This window comes from Anser brachyrhynchus, assembly GCF_964034855.1.
Source record: "Anser brachyrhynchus genome assembly, chromosome: 3".
NCBI classification, from domain to species: Eukaryota; Metazoa; Chordata; class Aves; order Anseriformes; family Anatidae; genus Anser; species Anser brachyrhynchus.
The window spans coordinates 77551328-77568207 of record NC_137696.1 but is presented as its reverse complement, the minus strand read 5'-3'; the positions used below and the strand labels follow the sequence as shown (position 1 = coordinate 77568207).

The 16880-nt window shown below is 47.2% G+C and overlaps 1 protein-coding gene across 1 annotated transcript in view; it reads left to right on the top strand.

The window, feature by feature from the left end:
- FOXO3 (forkhead box O3) overlaps positions 1-16880 on the top strand; it is a 91399-nt gene that overhangs the window by 12121 nt on the left and 62398 nt on the right. The gene's annotated exons all lie outside the window — the stretch shown is intronic.

Sequence of the window (16880 nt, the reverse complement as noted above, 5' to 3'; positions counted from 1 at the left end):
GGGGAAAGCATTTAGGCCATAAGGTGGTGGCATGGGATGCGTTGGAGGAGGAAGGGCACTGTGAACTAGCAGTAGGAAGTAAATCAACCTGAGCTATGTTTGTAGGCATCTGATGTCTACGGGGCCTAGTGGGGTAGCTTGGAGCAGGTGGAGGAAGCATACTGTTTACCTAATTAGAAACATAAATAAAATCTTTCCAACGTTTTACTAAATTAAAATGCATTGGAAGCATATGTCAGGCTTCTCACATCCAGGAAAGCTCTCTCATGCCCCACCGTTCCTCAGGGAGGATCTTCCTAGCTCACCTTCTTCAGGGCTCCGTTGGGTAGCAGCCCTCCTGGCCGGAGGGTGCAGGGGGACCAGTGGGATGAGGTGTGTGTCATTTGGGGAACTGGAAATCCAAGGAAAAAGGTGATGGTCGGAATCAGTGAGGGCGGGATTTCACCTCTGTGTGTTTACCGAGAAGTGAGCGATGGTGGGAAGCAGGGCCTGGGCTGCTGCACGGTACGAGCAGCTCCGTCTCTCCAGTGTATTTTAGACACCGAGGAGACAAAGATGATGCTAATTGCAAGAGAGACTACTTAACTGCTTTGTATTATGTTGGAAACGAAGGGGGAATAACGCTGATTGAATGACCTATTTTGACTTTCTCAGTGTAATATGTTTAATGTTGTAGTCTTTTTCTGGACAGTGAATTATAATTTTATCAAATCCTGCTGGAAATGGCTACGTTGCTGGGTAAAGGATTTCAGCCTTGCAGTTTTAACCGCAGAGTTACTCTTGCCACTTGACTCCGTGGCAAGAGCTTTTTCTCTTTCGTCTGGAAAGGTCTTTTGCTATGCAACACAGTGACAGCACGTTTTTTTTAATACAAAATAGGGACCTGTCAGGAAGAATATAAAATGGGGCACTGAAGGAGTCTAATTTAGAAGCAGAAAGGGCATAAATCTCCACCTCTTTCTGATGACAGTAGGCCAAAGTACAGAAATGTTCCCCTGCTTGTAAAATACAGTCCTGATAGCAGGAAGAAGTTGTGTTAAAGGCACAGCTGTACCTAACCCCGTTGCAAGTATTTCCACATTATTTTCAGTACAGAGCTGGATGTTACATAAGGGGATTCTTGGATGACGAAGTGCCTCTGTTAGGATATGCTCTGCTTATTGTGTAGTTACAGAAATTGTTTGCTGTTTTGGACCAGTGTCAGGCAGAATAATACTGAATAAGTCCCAGATGAATGTGGGTGGTGAAAGGAGAAAAATAACTTCAAATAAAGAGGGGTATTATCAACTGAACAGCCAGTGTTGATCCTGTGGTGCTGAAAAATGGAAGCAGAAAAGAAGTAGTCTATTTTTTCTTTTTTTTTTTTAAATGGAAAATCTTAGCCGAAGGATCTGTTCTGACGAGAGTTTGGTGTGCTTCTTAAACTTGCAGCGAGTTGGCATTGGCACAACAGTGCCATGAAGTATACAGAGAGAGGCCAGAAGTACAAACAAGCCTCCAAAACTCGAGCGTGTCGTCAGATTCTTTGTCCTTTTAGGACAACGTGACCTGTAGCGTCACTTGCAGCTGCTGGATCCAAGAGTATAAATAGTGAAAAGAACACTGATTTGGCCAGGATAAAATGTTCATTTTGGGTTTTTCCAACAGCTGTGTCAGGACTTTACCCTGGCAAAAGCTTCTCACATGTCATTTTTTTTATTCAGGCTCGTACTAAGCATGTAGTATGACAACACTTTCTAGTTAAAGGAAAAAAAAAAACAACAAATTGAGCAATAATGTGGATTTGGTGTACTCTCAGCCTGAAGGAAAAACGGTTTGCTTGAACGCTATGGTAACAATAGCTTCAGAAATTAAGTATGGATTTCCTTCGATTGTAGTTGAATCATAACCTCTTACTAAATTTATCCAGTCTTGAGTGCCTGGTTTCTGGTTTGACATTTTCCTTTAGATGGTGGTTGCTTTTTTAAAGCTCCGCATGGGCTGAGAGATGATAGCTTCCTTATTTTCTGCAGGAAACGCTGTCGAGTAGCAAACCACCGATTCTTCCTCGTAGCTACGGACGTGCTCAGGGCCGCAGCTTGAGCCCCACATAGGGCAGGTGGGGTGCAAGCCGTGGCAGCCACGTGCCTTTCCCATTTACCAGGAGCAGACACGGAGCCTGCAATCGGATTTCGCATGGCTTGAGTATCTGGAGTATTCCTGTGGATACTCCATGACTACTGGAGTATCTGCGTGGATAGTTCTCACTGCTCAGTGAAGTGCCAAACAGAAAGTACTGAGTGAGAGCGTGCTTCGTTTATACTAAAATCTACACAAAAAAAAATGTTTCTGTATAAAAGGCAAGTGCTTGGAAGTTGAAAGTGTCGGAGTCGCCTCTCTCACTTGGAATTTCTTCTCTCGTTCCCTGTGACACCATCATTAGTAACAAGCTCACACGCTCTGTCCACCCCCAGCCTCTAGTTGGGCTGGATGCTTCAAGGGGTATCAGGGTTTCAGTTCATCCGTGGTGATCTCTGCGTGGGCCCCATGCCATGCTAGTTGCACAGCGCTCACACTCAGCTCTGAGTAAGGAAATACGCCCTTCCCTGCCTGCTGCTCTGTGTCATCACCTCCCCAGCATCCCCGTGCTCCCAGGAGAGCATCGTCCCCCTGCTCCTGGCCGGCGCCAGTCCTGCATCCTCTCCCATCTCCAAGCTCCTCATCCTCCCCAGCCTCCTGTCCTAGTCTCCTTCCCTGCTATTCCCAGTCCTGTTCTATGTATCTCTCCTTCCTCTCCCCATCATCTCTCACCTCCTCACTTTCCATATCTGCTCTCCTCATCTACCTGGCCAAGTTCTTTGTCCAGCTCTTGGTTCCCAATCTCTCCCCTGTCCTGGGATTTCCTCTTTCCAGTGTCTAGCCTAGCCCAGTCTGCTTACCCTATCTCCAGTCATACTTTCAGTTCAGGTTTGCAAAGCTATTAGCAACTGGGAGCAGGATTTTATAATAGGAAGTGTTGGACAATATGAGGTGTAGGTGGGGCTCACAGCACCACCTATAATTTACAACTTTGTTTATTTTCTTAACTAATCCAGCCTTAGGTAAGCAGTCCTGGTGCTGTCGGTGTGCAAATCCGTAGTCATTTGAGTAGTCTTATTCACTCTGCTGATACTGTGTAAGTAGGGATTGCTCATTTGTGTAAGCTATGATCCAGTCTTAGAGAGACTTCAGTCTCTACTGTGGTGTGTCCTGAGCAAGACAGCTAAGTGTCTGAGATGATTCATTTCATGGTGCTGCTGTGCAGTCCTCAAAATACTGATCATTTTGGACAAAAATCTTCAAATCCTGTTCCTTGCCTGCTTTTTGACAAGTGGAAGTCGGTGTTTCACTGCCCTCATTTCCCCTCCCCACTGAAAATTGCAAGCTTTTGTTGGGAGAGGATGAAGGTTGGTTCCTGTCTGGATGAATGGGTTGTGATCGTGGGTTGGAAATGCTCTCTGGCTCCTCTCTGACCTTCCTGCGTTCGAACAAGCAGCCACAAGGTCAAAATAAGCTCATCACCCATTTTATCACTTACCCAGTGGTCCCCACCTGATTGATCGTTTTGCTGATGCGTGCTAGTTCAGTGACCTGCACTGTTGGCTAATTGTCTTTGATATTCCACCAAAGTCAAAAGAGAAATTAAGCATCAGCTCCTGAAAAGCTTGTGATGTATTTAATGGTACATGTAGTGATCGTTGTGATTTCCTTGGTGGGGGACTGATCCTTTTTCCTTCCCTATTGCTGAGAAGAGACTACTACACGTTCCTCACTGATAGTATATAAGATATGAAAGCATACAGTCCATAGAGCATATCCTGCATCCTCTAGTGCGTTCCCTCTGTCTTGGTATATTTAGTTTAGAAAATACTTGAGCCTTTTCTTAATGTAGCTCCTTGGTTTTCTTCTATCTTCTGCATCTGCTGCAAGCTTCGTGCCTTGTCTTTGATGATTCTGGTAATCATCACCTAGCTTCTGCCATAGTCAGGAGGCAGCTTAGTACGGACCTGGAGCTAGGTGAACTCATGTAATGGCGCGAATAACCCTATATTGATCTTTCAAAGAGCTTGAGTGCAGAGCACGTGGTTTATGAGTCCCTTATTTTGAGCCTTATCATGAAGGAACTTTAATCAGGTAACAGTCTGGCCTCTTTTCCACAGCAATAAAGTGCATGCGAACAGGTATTGCAACAAATGGTGCAAAGGCGAATCTGGCAAATCTCCTGCAAGAGAAATCTGCAGTTTATTCTCCGCCACTCCTCTCCCAGCCGCTCCAGTAGCTCGGGAGGCCGAGGGGTTCACGAGCAGCGGCTGATAGGGTTCAGATACCATGCTTCAGTTTCCCAGGCTATTGATAACAGCTGTTCAGTCACAGATCCCCGGGTCATGATGTACTGGGATTTTCTGATGGTTGTGACCTTGGGGGGGAATTAGACTGGATGTAATGTTTCCAAGAATTGGAGACGCCTCTGCCATTGAGCTGGTACACATTGCTGGATCAATTACTAGCACTGGCAGGATTTCGCTTTAGGGGAATCTTGCAGCTACATCACAGTCTTGTTATTAGTAGATTATTGTTAATTGGCTTTAATACAAAGCCAGATATTTCCAGGGAGGAGGGACCTTATAAGGCTGGTTTCTGTGAAGTGGTTTCACTGTGTGCAGTCCTGGTGCAGTGCATCCCCTGGTGCTGCATCTCACTTTTGTTTTCAGAAAATTGTTATCAGCTCATGTGTGGAAATGCACATTTGGCGTGGAATCGCCATCCACAAAGGAGGAATTGCTGCACAGTGGCCCAGCCTTCTCCAAAGCAGCCAACGACACCAGGAACCGTCTGCACAGAGATGTCATCGCATTTTTGTAATGTGGCCATGAGTCTTGTTTCAGGGACTCGGCGCTTCTGCAACTCAAGCTGCCGTGGCCTAGGCCCTCCGTGAGCTTCGGAGGCCGGGTGGCTTCCCGGTGACCCGGGCAGGTTTCATGCGCGGCCCCGGGGCTAAATCCAGGCCGCAGTCAGGCGGCACGGGGCAGTCGTTACGCGATGTGCTGGGACGCTTTTAACTCGTGACCTCACAGATCCCGAATGTGCTTCTTCGCAGGGCACGAACGAGCGCGCCGTGACCCCGCTTCACCAGTTCTCAGCCCCGCGTTTCGGCCTGAAAGATCAGAGCCAGGCTTTGGGGGGTCGTTCCCCCCTTTTGCTTTTCAGTTTCTGTCTCTGCACAGCACGGCGTTCTCACAGGACGGTCGAGCCGCAGCCCTGTTTGTGTTCACACGTGCGTGTGTGGCGGCTGAAGTCACTAGGAAACTTTCCTCTGTGGAAATGCAGCTCCCCCTAATCCAGACTGTCTGCTATTTACTTTCTTTGTAATTGACTGTCAAAGCATTGCATTGAATTCAAGCGCTCGTAAGGTTTTCCTCAAAATGCCTGCGTGGTATTAAGCCAGTCAGGATTTACAAATGTAAACATGTTTACACAAAAATGAGGAACGCACGGAAGCTGGCAGCGCTTTAGCAGCCAAAAGCAGCGTGATTACATGCTGGAGGGGCACTGAAAATGCGGGTTGCCGGTGTTTGCCTCCAGAAGTAAAGCCTGACAAGAAGTGCTCTCCCTGCCCGTGTGTGCTGGGCCTGGTGATGCCTTGGGAGGGGGAGAAAGGGTCTGGGAGCCTGTGGGGACGCTCGGCGGGCCCTGAAGGAAAACTTGAAAGGCCGAGGCAGAGCCTAGGCTGTCTCTACCAGGTCTTTGTTTTAGATTTTCCCAGGCAGTACGGGCAGCAATTGGGAGAGCTAGGAGGGTGCTGTTTCATAACCGAGAGTTGGGCGTCCTTCCCGGGCTGTCGTATTTGGGGCTGTGCGCGCCGGCACACTCGCCCGCCCCCCCCCCCAGCACATTGTTTACTTCCTCTGTACGTTCTGGGACATTCAGTCCTAAGGAGCATGATACGCTTGCATAAACACCGCAGCCAGATTTATCTCTCAATCCTATCTTTCCTTTCCAGTCTTGGAAAGTGATTAATCTACAGCACACATTTTGTTCTTTGATTGCAGGGCGTTATTCTGTAATCATTTACAGTTCTGCAGAGCCGGAGTGCTGACTTGCCGGAGCGTTTCTGCCGGGCCTCCGCTGCTGCTGGCCGCGGCTTTGGCTGCGAGGGAGCGGCTTTGGGAGCGGGGGGATCTGCTCTGCAGCTCTGTGCGGTGTACAGACCGTGTGCTTTTACTTTGTGTGCCCTCTGTGCATGTGAAAAAAGAGCCAAATGCACTCATGTATAAGCGCAGATGGGCGTCTGTGCAGCGGGACAGGCTGGGGGTTGGTTTATAGATTGTAAAACTATTAGGGTGCATTTGTGGGGGGTGAACGGGTTTAAATAACTTTTATTTCCCATGCACATCATGTATTGAAGCTTACACCAGGTAAAAATCATCAGCCTGTGTGGTTATAAGAAGCTGTACGTACCACTTAGTGTCTGACGAAAACAGAAAAGTGAAGAGTTGAAAGTGAATCAGAAAATCTGCCCCGTCTCTACTGCATCAAGGTTTTTCCATGCGCCCTTTGTATTTTTTGTTTGCTTTCCATGTTTTCCAATGTGTGGTGTATAATAAGGCAGAAAGGAGGTAGGACAGGTAACAACCTTGAGTTAACACACCGCGGGTTAGAGATTAGGCTATCAAGCAGAGCTTTGTTTGACACGAGCGTCCAAGCTGTGAACCAGTCATTCTTCTTTCAGTAAAACAGTGTGAAAATTAGGTACAAAAAAAAACCAGAGAAAGCCACGTGATTTTGGGGTGAGAGACTACAATTTTGGGTTCTGATGCACTGCTAGTTGTTTTTTTTATTATTTTTTGTTTGTTTGTTTTTTTGTTTGTTTTTTCACCTCGCTGTCCTGTAGAGTAAGAGCCTGTAGAGGACCTGAGGTGGGTGGGACCAGTCACCCGGGGCCTGCTGGCAGAGGACAGGCATGCGAAGAGTGTCTCATCCCAAAGGGCGCACAGAGATCTGGCAGGGCAATCCCACACACCGCTTAGGACAAAGCACTTCCTGTCACCTTACAACAAACCAAAAAAAGTCGGACACTACCCCACTAATGTACTGTCTGCAAAGGGCAGGAAGAACTGAGGGCACTACAAGTGCAGAGTGTCTGTTCAGTGAAATGCCCAGGGGACCCCAGGCTAGAAATCAGGACAAAAAAATCTGCCAACAGCCTTCCCTGTTTGTCTGATCTTGAGAGCAGGGCAGGACAAAGGAGGGGGGTTTCCTCTGACTGCAAATCCAGCAGCTGTTTAATATAGGCAGATGTCAGAAGAGGATCCTGGCCACCCTGTGCCAGGAGGAGCACCAGCCTCACTTCTCCATCGGCATGCCATGCTGGAGGGAGAGCACAGCGCACAGGCGAGCACCGACACGGTGCTGTTCTTGTAACCCCCAGCCCCTGCTTTACTGGCATATAGGGGTGTCCAGAGCATCTGATCACAAATTTCACTTCTGTCTTCAGCATTTCCCCTATTTAGTTGCATTGTTCCTTCCATGAAGTTGTTTTTTTTTTTTTTAAATTTGTCCTAGAAGTGCAAATTTCTGTAAAATCCTTTTGCAAAGTCCTTAATTAAAGGGGATTTATAAGCAAGGAGGAGGAGGACAAAAGCTCTTGTAAAGAGCAATGTCTCTTTAGGAAAACTACCAAATGGTGTAAAGAAGAGACAAATTCAGAGTGTGTGCATGTATACAGGTACCCAGCTGCTTGGTTGGACTCAAAGCTGTGATAAAGACAGCTGCCCTGTGGTTGAAGGAGGGGAACATGCTGCTTTGGGTTGTGAATTGGCACCATCTCTGTGCCAGTGGGACTAGCCCCTTGGTTAGGTCATGTCTGAGGAAGGGACCATGTAAATAACACTGCCCTGCGGTTGTGAGTTAGTGGAGATGGCAAGAGTCTTAGCAACAGGCGACTTTTCTTAGCATCACAAGAAAGACTGAAGCAGTGCCAGCCACTTCCCGTACTCTGCATTCCCCCTAAACTAAATGGAGCTGCTGCTCGTCTCCCAGTGCTAATTCAGTCGTGCAGCCCGTTTCAGGCCCTGGTAGATGACTGGAAGCAGCTCCGTACAGGAGGCAGAGCAGCAGGCAGCACTCCTGGAGCGTAGTGTCACGATACCAGTGCCTGTGCTCGTGGCTGGGACCTGCTGCAGGAGAACTGAAAAGTGTTATGCAGCTCTGTGTGATGTGAGTGTCCTCTTGCTGCACCAGGGTGTGAGCCACAGGGTCAAAGTCCGGGTTTGGCATCCTTCACCCCAACTCCTCATCACCTGAAAACAATTTATAATGGTCATGCTCATTTTCATTTACCAGCTCAAGGTGAACCCCATGGATCTCTCATGTTTGTGTAACTGCTCGTGTAAAAGCACAGCTGTCCACAGAAGGATTTCTAGGAAATGCTGGGCTCAGTACAAAGCAGCCATACACTGAAAACTCGAGGCCCCATCCCATCAGGCAGAAAGGAGCCTTCACCACGGTGTGGGTTAATTATTTGTTAATAGCTGGCTGAGCAGGCAGGGTGGTCGTGGATGAGGCATGAGGCTGTGAGACCATGTCCAGGGGACAGTAATGTTCCTGAGAGTTAGGAGGGGTAGTCCTTAGCCCTCCAAAAGTGTCAGAGCTGATGTCGTGATCAAGTTAGGGATCGTGCGAAAACTTTGGAAAGAAAAGAAGTTTTGGGCTTGAATGTATTTGATTATGGAAAGATAAGTGTACTGACAGCAAGATGTTTTTGAGTGGAACGGGTACCTTGGAGGGAGGTTTTGGATGAGGACCAGCTGCTGGGAACATCTGTCTGAACATCCTGACCACAGGCTGTCTGAGTGCAGTAGCGAGCTGCTTCTTGGAGCCCATCTGAAAACTTGGTGTGGCTGCTGGGTGGAGGTGTCTGTTCCTCTGTATGGGCCCCTCGGCTTTTCGACTGTGTTGTTAATATTTTTACTTCCACACTTGCCTGCTGTGAGGGAGAATGGAAACAAGATGTTCCATTGCTAGAGGTGGTCATTTTTCCAGCCAGACCTGTGTTTGTGTGAGGGAGACCCTTTGCCAGGCTGGACGGGTGAGTTTAGGAGGCGGTCCTTTGGCTTTCAGTACAGACACAGGGGGAAGCCACTGGCTCCTTATCACACACTGTATCTGTGGAGAACCCCTGAACCACGAAAGTGTCCCAGAAGAGTGTAAGAGGCTGTTAAACTGCATGCTACCACCGTGTCCTCTTCTTGTTTCCTCTCCCAGTGCAGCCAGAAACAGTGTGTATTCGTCTTCACCCAAGGAGATAATTTTCACACGGAGTAAGACCTGCCCCATGTATGTGCAGCTATTGTGCAACCACACAGGTTCTGGCCATGATGGCTGCAGCTGGTAAGATTTCCAAAGTGGATAAATCCAGCGCACGACCCAGTAAACGAGGCAATAAGGCCAGCAGAGACTGGAACCAACGTGGTGGTACTCGGGGAACACTGGTGGTACTGGGGGAACAGCAAATAAGAGGCAGCTCCCCTCCACCCCCCCCAGCTCACTGCTGGTTTTCACTCCTTTATTTTCCCTAAACTGTGAAGGGGCAGAGATCATGTCCTGATTTTTGGTCATCCATAAAGAAAACTGGATGTTATGTTCTAAACTTCTAACTAGGCTACAGTTTAATTTTTTTATTTCATGCTAAAAGCTAGTTCTGGGTGCAGTCTTGAAAGCACCTCCTGTGCAATGTAGAATGGGGCCCAAAGAGAGGAAATGAAATCAGAAATGGAGAAAAGTTATTTTAATCATAAATAGCTGCGGTAGGAAGGTAGATGTTTATATGTGCAATAGTACAGTACCTACTGTGTGTATTTTGGGAGAACCTGAGAATAGCAGCTGCGCTGAAATACTTGACAGCAAAGTCAAATATAGTTTAGGTTTAAAAAGAAAAAAAAAAAAAAGTGCTGCCGAGGGTAGAATGGCAGCCTGGAGCCTGTGGGTGTTATCTCTCTCCCCTGCAGGGCACAGGGCAGCCTGCGACTGCAGTGTTTGTTTGCGAACGCCGAGTCCCAGTAACGGGATCCGTCCCGCTCCTATCAGTGCTGGTAGGTACCCCCACACCTTGCCCCAGGTCCTGCACGAAGCTGACAGCTCCGTCTCACCCGCTCTGCCTTCTCCAAGCGCTGCGTTTTCAGGAGTTTTGCAGCTGATGGACCTGTTGGGTTGTAGATCTATGGGACTAGGAAGCAGCAAAGCCGCAGGCACCAAACCCAGGGCGCTTGCAAACACTCTGAGGTCAGAAGGATCAAAACCTAAATTAAACTTGTCCCAGAAATTTGGGTCTGAATCACAAATTCAGGAAGTTGTACATGAAAATTGGTCTGGGCACTGTTTCCTTCCTAAGAGTTCTTCAGCTAAAAATAATGTCTTGCGCCATAGTTATAAATAATACGGGCTTTTTTTTTCCCCCTTCTAATTAAATTGTTACTCTTGCCACGGTGAAAGGAAAGGGAAAAGATAATAACACGAATCTGGTTGAACAAGTACGTAGCTTGCAGGTTTCAGCTGGAGCATTTGCAACTGCACCCGATGCTGATGGTCTTGCACTAATACACTTAGTTGTCAGAATTAAAAGAAAGTGCTCTGGGGAGATTTGCAGGGGGGTTTGTGTCTCTGTCATTTGAGAAACCTTGTCATTCCTGAAATCTCACCCCGAGTGGGCTTTTCTTATGCTTCCAAAGTAAAGAAAGGGTATTTATCTTTAAAACCTTTTTGAAAGTAACTATAGTGTTTTTTTCTAAATTTTGGATGAAGCCTGTGGTAAGATACTTTCATGGTCTTTTGCCTTGTGCCAAGTTACTGAAACTATACGCAGCAGCCATGGATAGCTCTGACTTCTCCCCCTGCCTTTCATAAGAGCAGCACCTGGCAGGTTTGCCACAGGTAAGTAATGAGCAAAGCTGGAAAAGGAGACCTCTGAGTCGTGGTCTCGGCCTTGCAATGATCTCTGAAAGCAGCGCAGGCACCCTGAGCGCGGCGGCAGACGTGTGCTCACCCAACAGTGACGAAGGGCAGCAGCCTGGTGAGCGGGTATCGATCGCACCTATTTCAGTCGCTGTGTCAACGCTGAGAGAAGTTGCCTGCGATTTGCTGCTGGGATTTGCTGGCTGCCTTTTAGCAGAATTCGCTGTTTGCTGAGGATCGCAGGGGCCACCCGAGAGCCCACTTGCAGCGGCACGGATCCTGCCAGAGCGCCGATAACGGCCAGTGAAAGCAGTAATCCCGGAGGCCTAAGGGGATAACGACAGTCAAGAACATGGCTGCCAATCTTTAAGCTTAATCGCGACATCTTTGAGATGGAGAGAGTGTTATTTTTCCACGTGTCCATGGTGGGGGAAAAAGCAGTGTCCGAAAAATTAGGATATGGCGGTGAAGTTGGTCTGCGTGGGTGATAAGCGATGTGTACCACGACTACCTAGTGCTGGGCACACACTCAAATATTTACTGCGCTGATATTTGCTATCACACACACACACACAGAGCCAAAAAAAAAAAAAAAAAAGGCGGCGAGGCAGCTGTGTGGTTTCCCTGGCAGTGATGCAACGCTGCTGACACACTGGGACAGGACGGAGCAGCACGTTCTGTGACAGCACGGCATGTACTCCATGCCACCGGAGCAGCGTTGCACAGGCTGAAGGCTTTCTCTAATGCCAGCACTTTGTCGAGTGCTTAATTTTCAAGCCGGTGTTTGGACATAACAGCTTGAGGAGCATTTTTGAAATTAACACATAGCTATTGCATGGGTATAATTTCTAAAACATTCCCTTTGCCCTGCCTTCCCATGGCTTCTGTTTGCTGTATTTTAAGAAGTTTAAGACTTTTTTTTTTTTTAAATTACAACTCAGACAAGGTATTTACTGATTTCTCATTCACTTGTCAACTGCTCTGCAAGAGTGCAAATCTAGCAGGAAAAAAAAAATGTACTCGAATGCGCTTGCAAACAGCAAACAGAACTCCCAGTGTTCTTTTTATTGGTTTACTGCTTTGTCCTGTCATCGTCTGCTGTCCTCCCAGAACAAGCTACAGCACAGGCAAAAAGAATTCTGTAATACTGAAAGACCTGAAGAGAAAAAAGCGTAAGCGCACACACACAAAAAAAAATATATATGAAAAGGGGGTCAGAGAGAAAATCGGTGAGTAAGTGAGTCTGTTTGGTTAAGGAATTGAATGGGTAGCAAATACTTTTCCTGTGTGTGGAAAATATGAGTTGGCTTTTGCAATAGCATTTTATGGGAAGGAAGATCAAGGGTTCATGAGCAGAAATACTTATTCATAAAACATAGCTACAAAGACAAGCTACTTGTTGTGCTTCTGCCCATTTGCTTTAAGTCCAATCTGGCTGAATCATTTCTAGGAATGGAGTGGGTAACTGGATTTCCAGCTTCCTCTCAGTCCCTGGCTTTTCTCCGGTATGGCTGCTGATTAGTGCTGGTGGTACCGAGTTTTATGTTAAGGGCATGTGCCTGTCTGCTTGATTGCTAAAGTGTTTACCACCTTGGGATCTAAGCACAATCCACTTGAAACTGGATTAAAACAGCCGCCTCATTTCACAGAGGCCTTTTAACCGCTATCAGACAGCAAGCAGCAGCTGACTTGGGTGGGATTTTGATCTGATGCTCAGAAAATGAAAGGCTCTTTCCCATCACCAGTCCTATCACCACACTCTCTGTGTGGTTTTTGACAAAAGCAAACCTAACCCAAGCGTTTCCCCGAGTGTCTGAGGTCTTTTAACAAGCCGGAGATGTGGTGAAGCCAAGCTATGCAGCAGGTGTAACATTTACTAGTGTGATCAGTATGATTTTTTGTATGTTTCTGTGCAGAATTTTGCTTTTCTTAAGGCACAACCCCACAGAGGTCTGTTTTCAGTTCCTGAAGTGGCTCATTTAGAGCCCGAAAAACTTGTCACCTTTTCTCTCCCATTCTTCCTGACTGCTGGGGCTGTGTTACTTCTGTTCTTCAAGTGTATTGAAGTTTTTATTTATTTATTTAATTTATTTATTTTTAATTTGGTAGCAGAGAAGCAGAAAGCTCAGTGCATGCTTTTCAGAGGGTCTGGGCCCCTGATATCTTCTTCACGATTCAGAAGTGGTTGGTGCCATATCTGGGGACTTGGTTAGCACTTCTGTTGGAAGGCAGGGGACCCGGTCCCTGCAACTCAAGCAAAATTTTGATTTGGCTACAAAAACCTCATGTATCTTGTTGATGAATATAAACCACTTTGGGTGTTAGCTAGCAAGTTCTAGCATTTACTATTTTGATTTTTGAAACTCGACTCTGAAAGAGTCACAGTTCGGAGGTTGTGTTCTTTATCTTCTGAAAGAGGAAAGTTTTTTTTTTTGAAGGCAGTCTTGGTACAAGGTGCAAACTGTTTTTTTTTAGCAGCAAGTGATGAAGCTCTGTAGAGGAAGAAGGTTCTCAGTAAAACTGTCACCTCTGTGTTCTGCAATTAACCTAGGTTTAACAAATGGCTTGAGAGGTCTAACAAAGTTTATTAAAAGCAATTTATTTACCCAAACAAAGGCTGTGTGAAGATGCTGTGACTGAATGGACTCAAAACCGTCTAATGATTTTGTGGGGACAAAAGAAGTTTTTTTTTTTTTAATCCTTTAATGCGATCTTTTTCCCCTTTGCTTCTGGCTTTTCTACCTCTGTGCCCATTTTTTTTTTGAGAGTGTTTGTGTGATTCTCTGCTGTTATCAGTCCAAATTAGCTTTCAGGTTCCTTGGGGCAGCAGCCTTGCCTTGCCTCATGGCTCTGAAAGGGCTCCATGCAGCCAAACAGATCCCGGCTATTTACAGTTACCACCCTGTTTTTATTGCGTGCCTCTCTCAGGCTCTTCTGCCGAGGCGATGCTGCAGCAGATAAGAAACCTTCCTCCTGCTTTGGAGCAGCTACTGCACCTCGGGGGGACGCCTGCTGCTGGCGGCTGTGGGGGAGGATGCCAGCCAGCCAGGCAGAGCAGCTTCAGCCGGGACGCTCACAGCTCTCCTGGAGTCTGCCCCTCCTGCTAGGGGCAACCAAAGGCTGGCATCTGAAATACCCTGTGTCCCTCTCAATTATCCTTCTCATAGGTGCTTTGTTTCGTTGCTGCCTTCTGGCTAGCTCTGCCGGCTGGGCGAGGTGGGGTCTCAGCAAACTGCCTTTGCTTCCAGCAGCACGGTGGTGGGTAGGCTAACTTCATCGGGGCTAGGGGAGTGCTCGCTGAGGCTGAGGGTCTGACATTTGCTAGATGGATGATGAATTGTAAACTGGAGACAATGGCCAGGCGTTGGGCAGTGAGATCAGAGGCGTCTTTTGGTGTCCACCCAGAAAACTTTGCACTAATGTAATCTCCGAGGCAGCTTTTTCTGGGGCTGGGCTGCTTCTCCAGGTGTTGGCTCTGCAAGCTATCAACTGAAGCCAAGGAAATATTTCACCCTGCCCTTACCACTCGCCTTGACTCCTTCTGTGTTTAAAATGAACAGCATATAAATTAATGTGAAAATCAGCCAAGTCAATGCCAGAAGCTTTATGATGGCAAAATAATAATTAACAGCTGCTATCTCTTTCCTTCTCATGGGCTGCCAGGACAGCCTTTTCTGTCTGTCCTGTTCTCAGTGCCAGGTAAGGCCGGGCTGACCTGCAGCTCGTACCCTTCGGTCCCACTGCCATTTTGTCTTCAGGGCCACTCTTTGACCCCAGAGCTGGGGAGTACCAAGTCCTGGTGTGTGAGACCCTTTGGCATGGTGTGCTGGAGTTAGGGGTGTTTTAGGAATTTTCTGTCTCTTTTTCCCCCCAGCCACTTGGGGAAAGCAAACCTCTTTTTTATAGAAATAAATACTTCTTTGCCATTATCTCTGATACATGAAGCAATTAAGATTGTTCAGTATTCTGCAAGACAAGCAAAAATGAAGACGTTCCTCTCTTCCCCCAACCCCTTCCATGTTGTGCAAGTGGTTTCACTTGGAGACCGTGTGTTTCTGGAAGTTTCCTGACTTCTTGCATGTTAGGCCACCAAAATTTAAATCCAAAGGTTTAGAGGCAACTGCGTACGTGATCTTGTAAACGTTGTCTAGTATGGGGTGATCCGACCAGGCCATTTGAAGATGGAGGATGTTTACACCTTCTCGCGGCGCGTGGTTTGTGGATATCCTCCCTCAGGCGGTAGGGCATGGACGGCTTCCCCGGCGGGGAGCACAGGGCTGAGTGAAGCTCCAGCGCTTGGCCTCGGTGGCCTGGTCAGGGCCATCAGCCTCACTGAATCCCAGATAAAGCACTGCTCCTCATATAGTGTTATTTTTTATTTTTTTATTAGTAAATGGAGCTCCATGAAAATGGTCCCCAGCACGGCCTGTGCAGGAGGCCGCAGAGGCTGGAGCACTGCCATCACCTGCAGAGGCACTGCCAAGCATTGTCCCCGCCCCATCCCTGACGCCGACCTGTCCCCTGCCAGCCTCTTCCCAGTGTGCAGGGTCCAGCCCCTGCCAGAAATGGTCCCCAAAAGCCCCTTGGACCTGGGGGGCAGTCTGGGAGGAGAAAGAGCAGCGAGCAGTGTAGGTGCGAGCTGTGCAGTGTCCTTGGGCTTCAAGTCCCTGGTGTCTTGTATTTACTGCCGTAGGTGTAGCCTGAGGGCTTTTAGCCTTCGGTGGGACACACCACCTCCTCCAGTGCTGCTGTCTCACTGCCATCTGGCTAATCCTCCTCCTTTCGTTAGCTGTGTTTTCTGAGCACCAACCAACCAAGTAACCATAGGCCCAGGGGGATCAAGCTGGATACAGGCTGGGCTATGGTGTTTTCAGCTTTAAATCTCCTACTTCATGTGTCTGTTCACGAGGAGATGCAGACCTCCAGGAAACCTGTTACCCTGCTTGGGGATGCTAATTCCACCGTTTAGGACAGAGGGAAACTAACCTTAGCGTCCACGCGTTTTACCGTAGTGCTCTCCCTCAGAGCAGCCTTTTCTTACTTCTCTTTCTAGCATAGTCTTTAGCCCACTTGGAGATGTATGTCTGTTCTCAGAAAAGAGCTGCAACACGTGGTCTCTGTCTCAGGCATTTTAGCATGAAGAGGATGCTGCTGCTTGGCAGGCTCTCAGGACAGGATCATTTCACCCTCCCAGAGCCACCTTACCAAAAGGCTCCGTTGGATGCAGTGTCCAGGAACATAACTCACAAATTCAAAGTTTCCTTTACGATAGTTTAAAAATTTCATTCTGTTGTAGGCAATTAGGTCTGTTCAGAACAAGCATACGATGTGCCTGGTCTTCTGTGCATCATTTCCCTGTGGCTTATGTCAGTAGGTTGCTGTTATCATTGGATCACTCTTTTGGTTGCAAGCTCTCTCTCTGTAGCAGAATGAAGATGTACTAATAATATCGCTGCGTAATACAACAGGTGAAACGGTTCCTCCTAAGCAGAAATCATTTTAGGATTTGGATTTAATTGAATCGATTTGAGAACAAGTTTTTAAATCCCTTGCTTATTTTAGTTAGTTCCCAGTGATTAGGTTTACTTGCCCTCCAGTAACCTCTCCTGTTTCTTTGTCTCTAGTGATTATTTTTGTTTTTCCTCGTTTCTTTAGCCCTGTGTGCATGGTGGTCAGTTTGCTGTCTGACATAAGTTACTTGGATTCTAAGCAAGAAGAAGGGAAAATTAATTTGTAGTTGCATACTTGTCATTTTGATTTTATACAAATACATATGCAGGATTGTGCCAGACAATTCATACATATACCTAATATTCCATAAGCTTATGGTTTAATGCAGGATGGTCTTCTGTATCATTTAACTCAGAAAAGTGGGAATGAAAATTGACTTAGTGGTATAATGATTACATTCA